The sequence below is a fragment of the Dermochelys coriacea genome, chromosome 5 (genome assembly GCF_009764565.3).
Source record: "Dermochelys coriacea isolate rDerCor1 chromosome 5, rDerCor1.pri.v4, whole genome shotgun sequence".
Classification (NCBI taxonomy): domain Eukaryota; kingdom Metazoa; phylum Chordata; order Testudines; family Dermochelyidae; genus Dermochelys; species Dermochelys coriacea.
Window position 1 is genome coordinate 17,072,353 of NC_050072.1, and position 12,198 is coordinate 17,084,550.

The following is a 12,198-nucleotide window of genomic DNA, read 5'->3' on the forward strand; positions in this document are numbered from 1 at the left end:
AGGACTGCTAACCCACAAAGCACTGTGAAATGTCCCAAAAGGCACTGTGCTGGAGAATGGCAAGGAGCACACTGATACCTATCTATCTCTGGTGCATCACACTGTATATTGAGGCAAGCACTCTAGTAAGTATGGGCAGCGCCAATGCAACCAGCCAAGTGTGCGTGCACTCAAGTAATATAAAAACTTTGGTGGTGGTACACTAACATAACTTGTGTCAACCCAACTTTATAGTGTGGATATGGCCTAAGTGTTGCAGGATCAAGCACTCAGAAAGTGAGAATGTCTTTTGTTAAAAGAAATAAAAGCTTCTAGTTTAAGAAGCTTTGTGTGGGAGGGAAGGAAGTTTGCTTCATTTAATAGTGGTTAACACTATTGTCTGCAAACCTTAGCATAATTTTTTTTTAAAATTATCTGTATAGAAACTGAGTTCTGGATGTTATTCCTTGCATTATGCATTTTTATGTTCTTTATTATGCTCATCACCATAGCAACTGGGCACCTTGCATTTTAAAATCTACTTATAAAGTAAGGATTAAACCCGGCCTTAGTTAGCACAGAGAGGTGATAGGGAAGTGCTGTTCTGTGTTCTCTGCCAAAAGATTCCTCTTGTCCAACACAGGAGTCCATGCAACAGAGAGGGCTGAGGATGTGCTCTCTAAAGCTCACTTTGCTGCTTCTCTGAACTGAGGTAGTGTACGGCAAACAAATTAATAACTGATACTCACTTTCAGCATGTCTCTGTCTCCCACAGAAATTGTAGAGGCACAACAGGGTGACAGACTAAAATCCAGAACATTCCTGGGGAAAAGATCTGAGAGAAGAAGAAACAATCACTGTCAGGACCCTCATTCACCCCTTCACTGTAAGGACCCTCATTCACCCCTCCACTGTCCAGAGAAAAATAAACAGCTCCTTATGGGTTTCAGACTGTGGCTGTTGACAGATCTAATAAAATCAATATGATCACCTTCCCATTGTCCATTATCTCCTTTGAGCAATCAATTGCAGGTATTTCTGTGCCTGAAACCTAAGTGGCATGGTGTTGGCAAGTGTGCAAACTCACCAGCCATGGGTAGAATTATCAAGTCTAAACTACAGAAGTCTTCAAAACCCTTTCTTCAGGGCTTGCTTTGTTTCCAAAACACAAACTGGATTACAACCACACAGGACTTTCCAGCTAGGAAGGAAAGGAATACACACCCTTTCCGAAGGGCAGTCCCAGCATCCACCAGCTGTGAGGGGAGAGAATACACATATACATCCTTCCTCGAGAGGAGTCCTTCCAAACTATTATGGTAAGACCTACTTTAGGGTTTCCCTAAATGTGTGTCTCTGGTGGGCTGTCCCCTCTAAATAGCAGGAGGCCTTAAGAAATCCCATGGGCCACATGCTTGCTTCTAGTCATGTAAGTTGCAACTATAGCTCCTGAGTATAAAGGTCCCAACAAGGTCTGTAATAGGCATACTGGGACATGTGTATGTGCTGTAAGGCCCTGGCCCTTATACACAGGGACTGCAGAAATATAGATGATGCGGGCATTGCTCTATTACATATATTATAGCCCTGCCCCAGAAAATGAGAGGTTCAAACAGGGATAACTGGAGGGACTGTCAATAGGAAATGATGGCTCTTTGCACAAGGGTCTCACCCATATCTTCCCGAGCCTCAGGCTTTCGACAGAGTGTCAGGCTTTTGAGAGGCTCTTCAGATACAGGTTTCAGAGTAGCAGCCATGTTAGTCTGTTTTCGCAAAAAGAAAAGGAGTACTTGTGGCACCTTAGAGACTAACAAATTTATTTGAGCATAAGCTTTCGTGAGCTACAGCTCACTTCATCGGATGCATTTGGTGTGCTTCCAGAATCTCAGGGCTTTTGACTGTGCAAGTGCAAAAAGACAGGGAAAAGAGACAAAACCATAAAAGAAAAGGAGGACTCGTGGCACCTTAGAGACTAACAGATTTATTTGAGCATAAGCTTTCGTGAGCTACGGCTCACTTCATCGGATGAGCAGTAGCTGCCGCACAGACATGATGCCCCCCTACAGCAGCTAACAATCCCCACCAGCAACAGGAGTCAGACAGGTGCGCCTATAACTGCTCAGAGTTCTGGGCCCCTGAGAACGGGAAAAGCCAAAGGAGACTGGAAAGAAAATTCACTTTTTCCCCTTCCGGCGGGGACAGAAACCACAACATTAAAATTTCACCCATACAAAAAAACCACCCGCCCGCCTGCATGGAAACGTTATCCGCCGCTTTGCGACCTTAGAGACGGTGGTGGCCTCTACGCGCATGCGCAAAAAAAAACCCCCCCCATACACGTTCTCCGTAGTGATGGTGGAAGCAGGAGGGGGACTCCCTGCTGTGGCGGGGTTGCCCGGATGTTGCGCATGCGCGGAGGCAGCTGGACGTGTCGGCGGCGGCGGGGGAGCGGCGGCAGCTGTAACAACAACACGGCGGAGGCGGCGGTAACCGGGCGGCTGGATCCTTCCCTTCCCCGCTCCGGAGGCCCGTGAGCGCCTCCTCCCCCACCCAGCCGGGGCCGCCCTGAGGAGACAGGCCGCGCCGCCCGAGGGCCTGGCTCCCGGCTAAGGAGGAGGCGCACCAGGGGCCGCCGCACCGGGGCGGGGGGAACGGGGGGGGGGGCTCGGGCCCGCCGCGGCCCAGCCGAGGCTGGAGAGCCCAGGTAACGCCCGCCCCGGGTTGTGTCCAATCAGACACCGCCTCCCCCTTGAAAGTGCGCCCCGCCCCCACTCCGAGATAGCGCGGGTCCCCCTCGGGTTCCCCCCTCCCCCCTCGCTCGGAGGCTTTCTGCGCCCTGTGGCTGCTTGTCCTGGGGTGGGTGCGCGCCCCCGAGGGGGGGAGGGGCGCTCTTCAGCCCCCCCGAGGTCTCTTCTGCCTGCTGCGGCGTGTCCCTCCCCAGGTTTCCCCCTTTGGCGGGAGGGGAGAGCCCCTGGGGCGCCACCCAGCAGTAACGGGCCACCCCAATTGTACGAAGTTCCCAGGACTGCGGCCAGGGGACCCTTGCACCCACATGGAGGTCCCGGTGCTGATCCCACTGCAGGATTGGGGCGTTAGGAGAGCATCTTTCCTCCCTCCTTGCTCCCTTTTCCCTCCTCCAGTTTACAAGTTCCCCCCATTTTCTTGACCCGCTTATTTGGCTCCTCTCTCTGAGCTCCCCCTCTTGTAGGAGGGTGCCCAGTTTGTGCTGCACTCTGCTCCATTCCTCAGCTCCCTTATTCTCTCTCCCCCCCCGCCCACCGTGGTATAGAAGGTTTCTCTTTTTGAGTCTCCTGTTGATCAGTCTATCCCCAATTAAACTCTTTCACCAGCCTCATTATTGAAGTGTCTTTCCTGCCACGCTATTCTTTGATACAGCGGTCCACAGCTCTAGTTACACTTCTAAAACTAAAACGTGGTGTTTGTTTGTTTGTTTGGGGTTTTATCATATTTGGTTTCTGCTCTGAGATTGAACACATCTTGTTTTCTTTTATTGTAAATCATATTTGTAGTTTATTTTAAGATGCCCAGAGGCCTTTTATGCTTTGAAGATATTAAGCATACTAGGATTCTTGTGTGTGTTTTAACATCAAATCCTAATCCCAAATCAATTCTTTTTGTGTGTATGGCTCCCTGTAAACTAGGTAAAAGTTGTTTTCAAACTCTGTGACTATTCTATTTATAAATAGTTATACTAAACTACAAAATTAATGTAATGAAAAGGGAGGCATCTTATCCTTCTTATCCTCCTTCTGGCCATCATCTTGTTTTGGCTAGATGATTGTTGGAACAAGGCTTTCTTCCACTTTACAGTCATGAACCTATTTTGATTTTTGATTTCTTTGTCTTACAGGCATGTATATGTATTTATTAAAAACAGTATTCATGCACAGAGCAAAGCTCTAAAGAAATCAGTACAAATGTCCCTGAAACTGATCAACATCTAGAATTAGTTTTATAAGTAGATAGGTTTAATTCAACTTACTTTATACAAGAAATAACACAACAGATGTGCAGATGTTGAGAAATATCTGCATACTGTGGAGCAGAGCAACGGACCTGACTGCAAAGAATTTCAAAAGTACTGCACATATTTTGAAAAAATTCTTCTGGGACTGGAATTTTCCATGCTTAGTCTCACCACAGAGGTGAAGATTTATTTAAAAAAAAAAAAAAAAGGGCTTGAGCTAACACAAAATACTATCCCTGTGCACTTTTCAGTACAGAACACACATTAGCCAAGTACCCATTGCTATGGTATCAAGGCATTAAATAAAAATATAAAATTACACTAAATTTATCTGTAAGAGTCTACTCTTCCTTCTGTTGTTTAGTTCAGTCAGCATTATTTCTTCTATTTATGAGATTTTTGCCAGGTTATTGTTCAATCCTTATTGAAGGAAGGCTTTGCAAAAAGGTGGGTTTGTATTCTGCTCTGGGCTTTGGGCTTCCTTTGTTCTGTGTTAAGGAGTTCTACATCTTAAGGCCCTCTGCTGAGAATGTCCTTTCCTCAGCTCCTGAAATTTTCACTCTGGCCTCCCTCAGTCAGAGAGAGAGAGAGAGAGAGAGGTGTAATGGTGGAGCAGTAACCTGCTCAGCTACAATCCTGAAGGTCATGGGTTCAAGTCTTGATTGATTTCACAGTGAAAGGTCATGGGTTCAAGTCTTGATTGATTTCACACCCAGTTGCAACATAGGTACCTGAGCCTTTGTGTTAGGGCCTATCAAAGGCAGTTGGATGCGATGCTGGCCCCATCACTCCCTTGTATGCAGTTGGCTATGAAACTGACAAGCCTTAACCAGTCACCCCAATGAGCTATAGGCTTGGGGAAACTTTTATTTGACTCTGTCAGTGGTAGCATTCCTTGTGAACGCAGATGTCTGAGTGTCAGCGTCTCCATCTGTGTTTCTAAGCGCTTGTCTACACTTGTAGTGTAGCTGTGCCACTATAGCTCTTAGTGAAGATGCTATTCACACCAACAGGAGGCTTCTGCTGTCAGTGTAGGTACTCCACCTCCCCAAGAGGTGATAGCTATGTCAGTGGGCAAAGCCCTCCCATTGACATAGCGCTGTCTAAACGGTGGGGTTAGGTTCATATAACTACATTGCTCACGGGTGTGGAACGTCTATGCCCCGGAGCAAGGTAGTTATACTGACATAGGCTTTGTCTACACTTGGAACTTAATGAGCTGGGACCAGGCTGTCTTGAGGGTCTCAAAGATTAGGTGTAGGTCTTTGAAACGAATCCAATTTGAATGGCGGCCCAGGGGAATATGCAGTGCATCAGCATTATGTGTGATCATTAGGGCCCTACCAAATTTCTGGTCCATTTTGGTCAATTTTATGGTCATAGGAATTTAAAAATAATTAAATTTAACGATTTAAGGTATTTTAGATCTGAAATTTGACACTGTTGGAACTGTGGGGGTCTTGACCCAACTCTGAAGGCAGCAGCACAGAAGGATGGCATGGTATGGTATTGTCACTCTTACTTGCATGCTGCTGCTGGCGGAGCACTGCCTTCAGAGCTGGGCACCTGGCCCGCAGCCACCACTCTCCGGCCACCCAGCTCTGAAGGCTGCGCAGAAGGTGATCCCCCTACAATAAGCTTGTTACTCCCACCCCCCAACAACCCTCTTTTGGGTAGGGAGCCACATTTTGAGAAATGCTGGTCTTCCCATGAAATCTGAATAATACAGGGTAAAAGTACACAAAAGACCAGATTTTATGGGTTGGAGACACCAGATTTCACGGCCCATGACACCTTTTCCATGGCTGTGAATTGATAGGACTCTAGTGATCATCTTCCTTCCCTGACAAAGTCAGGCTGTTGTATGTAGTACAAATTGGAGTTTATTTGGCCTTTACAAGTCGTTAAGAATAATGGCTGGCTGGAGGGGAGGGGAAGGGAAATTGAAACACAAAAATTTAGATTAATATAACTTTAAAATGTGATTCTATTCTGAAAAGACTATATAAACATGGTACCTATTCATTAAATCTTTTTCATATATGTATTTGATTCATAGCTGTTATCTTAGGTGACAGAGTGAGGGTTGGTGGTTTTTTGTCTACTATGTCTGCTAACCCTGCAGAAGTAGCACAGCTAAGCTAGATCCTTGTGTATCATCAATAGAAAGGTTTACTGTGTTCCAGTTACAGGGCCAATCTGTTACACTTGTAAAATGTTATTAAAAGTAATGGGTGAGCACAGGTGGAGACTGAGAAAAACAAAGATAAATTATCTAAAGGCAGTTAAGACTTCAGATTTGGTTGTTCCACAAGAAAAAGAGGTGCTCTGAATTTTTGAACTGTTGTCTTCTCTTAATTAAATTAAGATGAAATATTATTGCTGCTGGAATTTGTCTCAAACCATTACTCTGAATTCCTCTTATTCTGTTTTGTACAATAGTGCAAAAGTTTGTTTTTCTTTTTTGTGTTGTCCTTGCTTTAGTGTAAGTGAATATGCCATTTCCGCCACCACCATCAGTGAGACAGTCATAATTGTTTAACTTAATTCAAATTGAAGAAAAATTTAATGCCTAAAGAATATTATGGATAACATCCATCTGCTGCTTGTCATGTGTAGCCATGCCGGTCTAATACTATAGTAGTACCGCTTGCTGTTGCTATTGTGTGCTGATTGTGCCATACCTACAAATCTGTATGTTGTTGTTGTGCCTCATTTAGGCAAGTAGAGAAAATTTAATGTGGCTGGGAAAGCATCCACACTTGGGGCCTTCGGGCATATCTGCATCAAGACATAAAGGGTGCTTAGTTGCATATTTATTTGTGGGCTTCACTTTATTATTGTTTATTGTGGAAACTCTCATTCTACCACTGCAGTAGGAGAAGACAATGAAACTAACATCATAACCAGTTAAAATGGAAAGTTTGATAACCAGCTGCTACAAATAATATGTTCGTTGGAAGTTGAAAATAATTTTATTTTTTCCTTCCAGCTTTGTTTCTAAAGGACCAGAAATATTTACCCATTCAAATTTGCCATCCCTGAAGATACATTTTTGGGCATCAATTCTGGAATTTTTTTCATCATTGAAAGTTCCATCATAGTGCACTCTAGATATTAGATTGTAAGTTTATGTATCTGTTTGATGATGTGGAGTTCAACCCTGTTGTCGCCTCTGGGTGCTCCTGCAATATAAATGTTAAATTACAAAATATATAGTTTTTGTAAAGCCTCGAACAATAAGAGATTGTCTCCTTAAAATGTTAGTCTTCAGTCACAGTGGTGAAATCTGTCATGAAGTATATTGTGTCCACTAATGTGCTTGTCTTAGAATGTATTATAGAAACAGATCAAGTGGCTGATGATCAAATGATTTTTTTATCATTGCCTTCAGTGCTGTAGCCGGAGCAGAAACACAGTGTACTGTGCATGGTAAATAGCTCCATATACCTCACAGTTGCCTGAAAGGCATAATCAGTAAGAGCCCGAAGTTGTCATCTTTTTATAGTAAAATTTGAAAATGTTTGAATTCATTTTGAAATCTTCTGAACCTAAAGTTAACCTATTTTAAAATCTTGAATAGGAAGCTCTGGATGATTCAGTGCACAATAACACGAGGAGTATCCAGTTGAAACTTGGCTTGCATGCCATCTGCAAAGATAGTATCAAAGGGCTTGTCTACATTGCCTGCTGGATAGATGGGCAGCGATCGATCCAGCAGGGGTCAATTTATCGTGTCTAGTCTAGATGAGATAAATCGACCGCCGAACGCTCTCCTGTCAACTCCAGTACTCCACCAGGGCAAGAGGTACAGGCAGAGTCAATGGGAGAGCGTCAGCCGTCTACTTACGCAGTGAAGACACCACGGTAAGTAGATCTAAGTACGTCGACTTCAGCTAAGTGAATAACGTAGCTGAAGTTGTGTAACTTAGATTGATTTTCTCCCCCCCCCCCCCCCGCCCAGTGTAGACCAGGCCAAAGTAATAGACCATCTTCCTCTCTAAAATCAAATTGTGTTTTGTATCAGCAGCTGGTTATCAAATTGTGTATTTTAGCTTGGTTGATAAGTTAAAATGTAGCTTGTCTTCCTGACAAAATAATTGTCTTCAAACTTTCTAACTTTTGTGGCCAACAGCTTGCAATCTTTATTCTCCCTTTTAAATCAAATCAAACTATCTTTCAGTTGCAGCTGCTGCTAAAATGTCCCAGTTTGCAAAGCTCTAAAACTTGATACACAGCCTGCTATAGGTTGGCTGGAAAAATAAACTGCTGGCCTTAGGGTAAATAGTTCAAAGGATAAATAGTTCAATCATGGGCAATCTATCTGTGGTTGAAAATCTCAAACCCAGTCACAACAGATCTCTCTATTCAGAGCACTGACAGCACGTTCAAGCAAGGACTCTGCCTCAGCTATGCTTAGCAGTACACTTCTTCGAAGGCGTTACTTTTGTGGCTGACATCAACTAGGACCGATCCCTTAACATCTGGGAGTTTAGTTCAGTCACTCTGCTCAGCCCCTCTTCCTCTTACTACTCATAGACAGATCAGTACTTTTTGCTGTAGTCACACACACAGCCCCTTCAACCACCCTTTTCGCTGGTGCCTTAATGCTGCTGTGCCTGACACTCAGCTTACCTCCCTTTCCTTGTCTGGCAGGCAGAAAACCTGATGCTTATAGTATTTCTGCTTGTCTCAGGCTGCTGGACAAAAGGATTTTTCTCAGTCTGTGAAATGGTCAGGGTTGTAATTTGGGCTAAAGGTCCTTTATAATTGATGGTTATATACAAGGAAAGAACACAGATTAATGTTGAGACCCCTGGTCAGGTATGAAAGTACTTGATTAGGATATGATTGAAACACATCAGAATGGAACCCTGGAATTGCCTTTTTACAAAGTAATTTTTCAGAGGAGAACCTCAATTTAAAGATCTTAATTTTAAAGGTTCAGCCATCAGGAAATAAAAAGCTAAGGTTTTCATAGTTATGACTGGCTACATTGTAAGCATTGTGTTTTCGATCCTTTTCATTTTGGTTGGTTGGAGGCTTTTGGGGGCGGGGGCGCACTCAAATGTATGTCATAAAATATATCACTTGTGCACTATGGTTGAATTGAGAACACTAACTCATTCATTTACTGAGTTAAATACAATTGTATTAGCTGTGCCATAAGCTTTGTCTAATATTCCAAGGTACAGATAATTTCTTTAGCACCTAGATTGAGAGGGGGAAAGCTGCAGCTGTTGAAGTCCAATGTCAGATTGTACATTACCTTTGAATCTATATTAATATTGAGAAGATGGTTATTTAATCATTTTTTCTGGTATAACAGGTTTTTTTCATCTATAACAGAGCAAGAGGGAAAACTAATTTGTGGTGTTGCACATTTAGTTCAAGAGATTAGACTGCCATTTATGGCAAACCCTTTCAGTCAATTTGTAACGTGGAGAGTGATCATTTATCTGAGACCTCAGTGGATTGAAATCTTGCTTCCAGTTATAAGACAAGCACTTTGGGCCAGATTTTAAAAGGTATTTAGATGCGTAAATGTGCAACTGGGCACCTAGTCACCTTTGGAAATCCCACTAGGCACCTATCTAAAGCTTTAAAAATGCCATTAAATTATGTTTTAGTTAGAAATGAGTACGTTGAGTACTTTAGGATGAAATAATTATCTGAGAACCAAAAAAAAAAAAATACTGTTCAGTCTAATCTCACTGCAGCTTTCTCACCTTGGCTTAATCAGAAATCTTTTTCAATGTTAGCAATGTTATGAGACCGTTATTCAATTTGGCAGCATTTACAGGGGATGAATTACCTCCTCTGAGACAGCTAAACATGCATCTTCCTGGCTCTTGGCCATTACATTGAAAATATAAGAATTTAATTTGGGTTCTAACTGTTCCAAACTTTAGCTCATATGTAATACTGTTACTATTCATTTCTGTGCATGGATCTAGATCAGCTTATGGCTGTCTTCTTGCCTTCACTCTTCCCCTTCTGATCTTGGTTGTGGTTTTGTTTTTTTTTCTTCTTCCATTTTTGGCTCTGTTTTAAGAATCACTGCTAGTGATACTTAGTGCTCATCTCTCAAGATTGCCAATCTTTTTATATTTTACATTTAAATTGTATACTGGTAAAAGAACTGATGATAGTCGTATTACATTTTTAAGGTTAAACCTTCAACATTTGTATCACATTAGTGTTGTACACTTGCCATTTAAAAATCCAGTGCTTACCTAGTATTTCTTCCTTGGAAGAGTTCTAATGTTAAATGCACAAGCTAATGTGAAGCATTTTCTTCCATTTGAACCAATTGTTGGGGAAAAACAAGTAACCCCTCTTCTCTTTTCACCATTTAAGTCCCTCAGCTGGACAGAATCAAAAGTTAGAGTCCTGAGTTTGTCATACAGTATTGAACATATATGAAACCTTTTTTTTTTTCTTTTGGTTCATATGAAAGTGTATTCAGAGTAGCAGCCATGTTAGTCTGTATTCGCAAAAAGAAAAGGAGTACTTGTGGCACCTTAGAGACTAACAAATTTAAATTTGTTAGTCTCTAAGGTGCCACAAGTACTCTTCTTTTTATGAAAGTGTATTGTTTACCACCACAACTACATTGAATTTAAGCTTCTTGCACATGTTTTCATAAGTCCACCTCTCCCTTCTTATCCACTCTTGACTCTGTTCATGTCTATATTTGCTAACAGCCCACACAGTGCCAGTCTTTATGTGATGTTTGTCTGCTTCTCCCATAAGCATCTTTGGACTTTTCCTGACCTGATCAGAAGGGGAGGTAGCCGTGCAGAACTCTGATCTCTCCTGAAGACTCATTTTGGCTGTCATGCCTACAGAAACTAATAGTCTGATTATGAGAAGATTGTAGTAATTTTTTAAAATAATACATATTTCAATTAAAATTTTTCTTACCCAGGCATTATCAGTTGCATCTTGTTTGCTTTACTTTAATATTATTTCCCTTTTATCCAAACCTTTCTCTGTTTGTCGGTCTGTTTGTCTTAAAAACATGTAAACTCTTTGGGCAGGCACCATGTCCTCATTTGTTTAGAAAATACCTAGCATACTATGGATGCTGTCAGTTATAATAAATAGTAATGAAGTGGGGGAACCTTGTGGCTGTTTGCCCACACCTTAGGGCAATTATCCAGTGGTATTTTAAATGGTCATATTTAATATTTTGGGTTTTGTTTCTTGATTAAATTGATCTCTACACTGTTGTGATTGGCTTAACCGCTAGTGTAAATCAGTTGTGTGATGTATGAATATTGGCCCTGAGTTTACCATCTTGCCCAAAGACATTTGTCGGACAGTTGATAACATGTATCTACTTCTGTTGCATCCTTCCTTAGCTTCTCATTTCCATCCTTAATATAATCTAGTTTTCATTCACTAAGAACACCTTCTTCCTTCTGTCCCTTTGGGCCAAACAATAGCTTGTCCTGCCTCAACAGTTATGTAGTATGGCTGATTTCTAATATCTGACTGGCACAATGTTCAGCTTTTTAAAACCAAGTCTGACAAAATGTTTGTGGATTGTATTTTTGTAAAAAGTGTTAAAGGTCACCTGTCAAGGGGAAAAAGTGCCTATTTTTGCTTCCTTTTTGATACATGAAGAAGCTGAAAGATTTTTAGTTTTTACAGGTGTATGCTTCTCAAGCACTAGCAAATTAGTAGGTTTGTGACAATGAAAGAGAGGTTGGGGTTGGGCGGGAGGGATTTTTTTTGTCATTATTTAAAACATTGTTTTTGGCTTTTTCATATGCGTGGGATAGTTTTTGTTTTGTTTGTTTGTTTTTTAATTTCAACACTCCTGTACTTCAGCTGAGGGTGTAAGCTCCCACTTCAGTTCTCTATTTCTCTGAGGAGTCCTTCAGTAAAAGCATGGAAATCATATCCTAATATTGCTAACATCAAAGCAGAAAAAGTTTGTTTAAAAACTAAACCAAACCTTTCATGCCCTCTTCAGAATAAAAAAGACAGAGGCACAAATACTCCCCCTCTCCCTCCCCCCCCCCTTTGACCACAGGATATGTCAAGGGGCTTCCTTTGTTGAAACTTCTTGATAGTTTTGAGGCAGGGGTGGACAAACCCTTTGGCCTGAGGGCCACATCGGTGTTCCGAAACCGTGTGAAGGGCCAGGTAGGGAAGGCTGTGCCTCCCTAAACAGCCTGGTCCCCACCCCTTCCTGCCCCCTGACTGCCCCCCTCAGAACC

At 42.3% G+C, this 12,198-nt stretch overlaps 1 protein-coding gene across 6 annotated transcripts in view; it reads left to right on the plus strand.

Annotated features, from left to right (window-relative positions):
* The first annotated feature begins 2,317 nt into the window (after positions 1–2,317).
* SMAD4 (SMAD family member 4) overlaps positions 2,318–12,198 on the plus strand; it is a 31,087-nt gene continuing 21,206 nt past the window's right edge. Inside the window, exons 1-2 of one of the 6 annotated variants that reach the window (XM_038402153.2) lie at positions 6,960–7,091; positions 7,551–7,834. The gene's annotated coding sequence lies outside the window, so the exon portion shown is untranslated. Of the gene's footprint in view, positions 2,684–3,914; positions 4,079–6,959; positions 7,092–7,550; positions 7,835–9,318; positions 9,496–12,198 lie in introns of those variants that run through there. The other 5 variants (XM_038402149.2, XM_038402152.2, XM_038402151.2 and 2 more) reach the window with 5 other exon arrangements.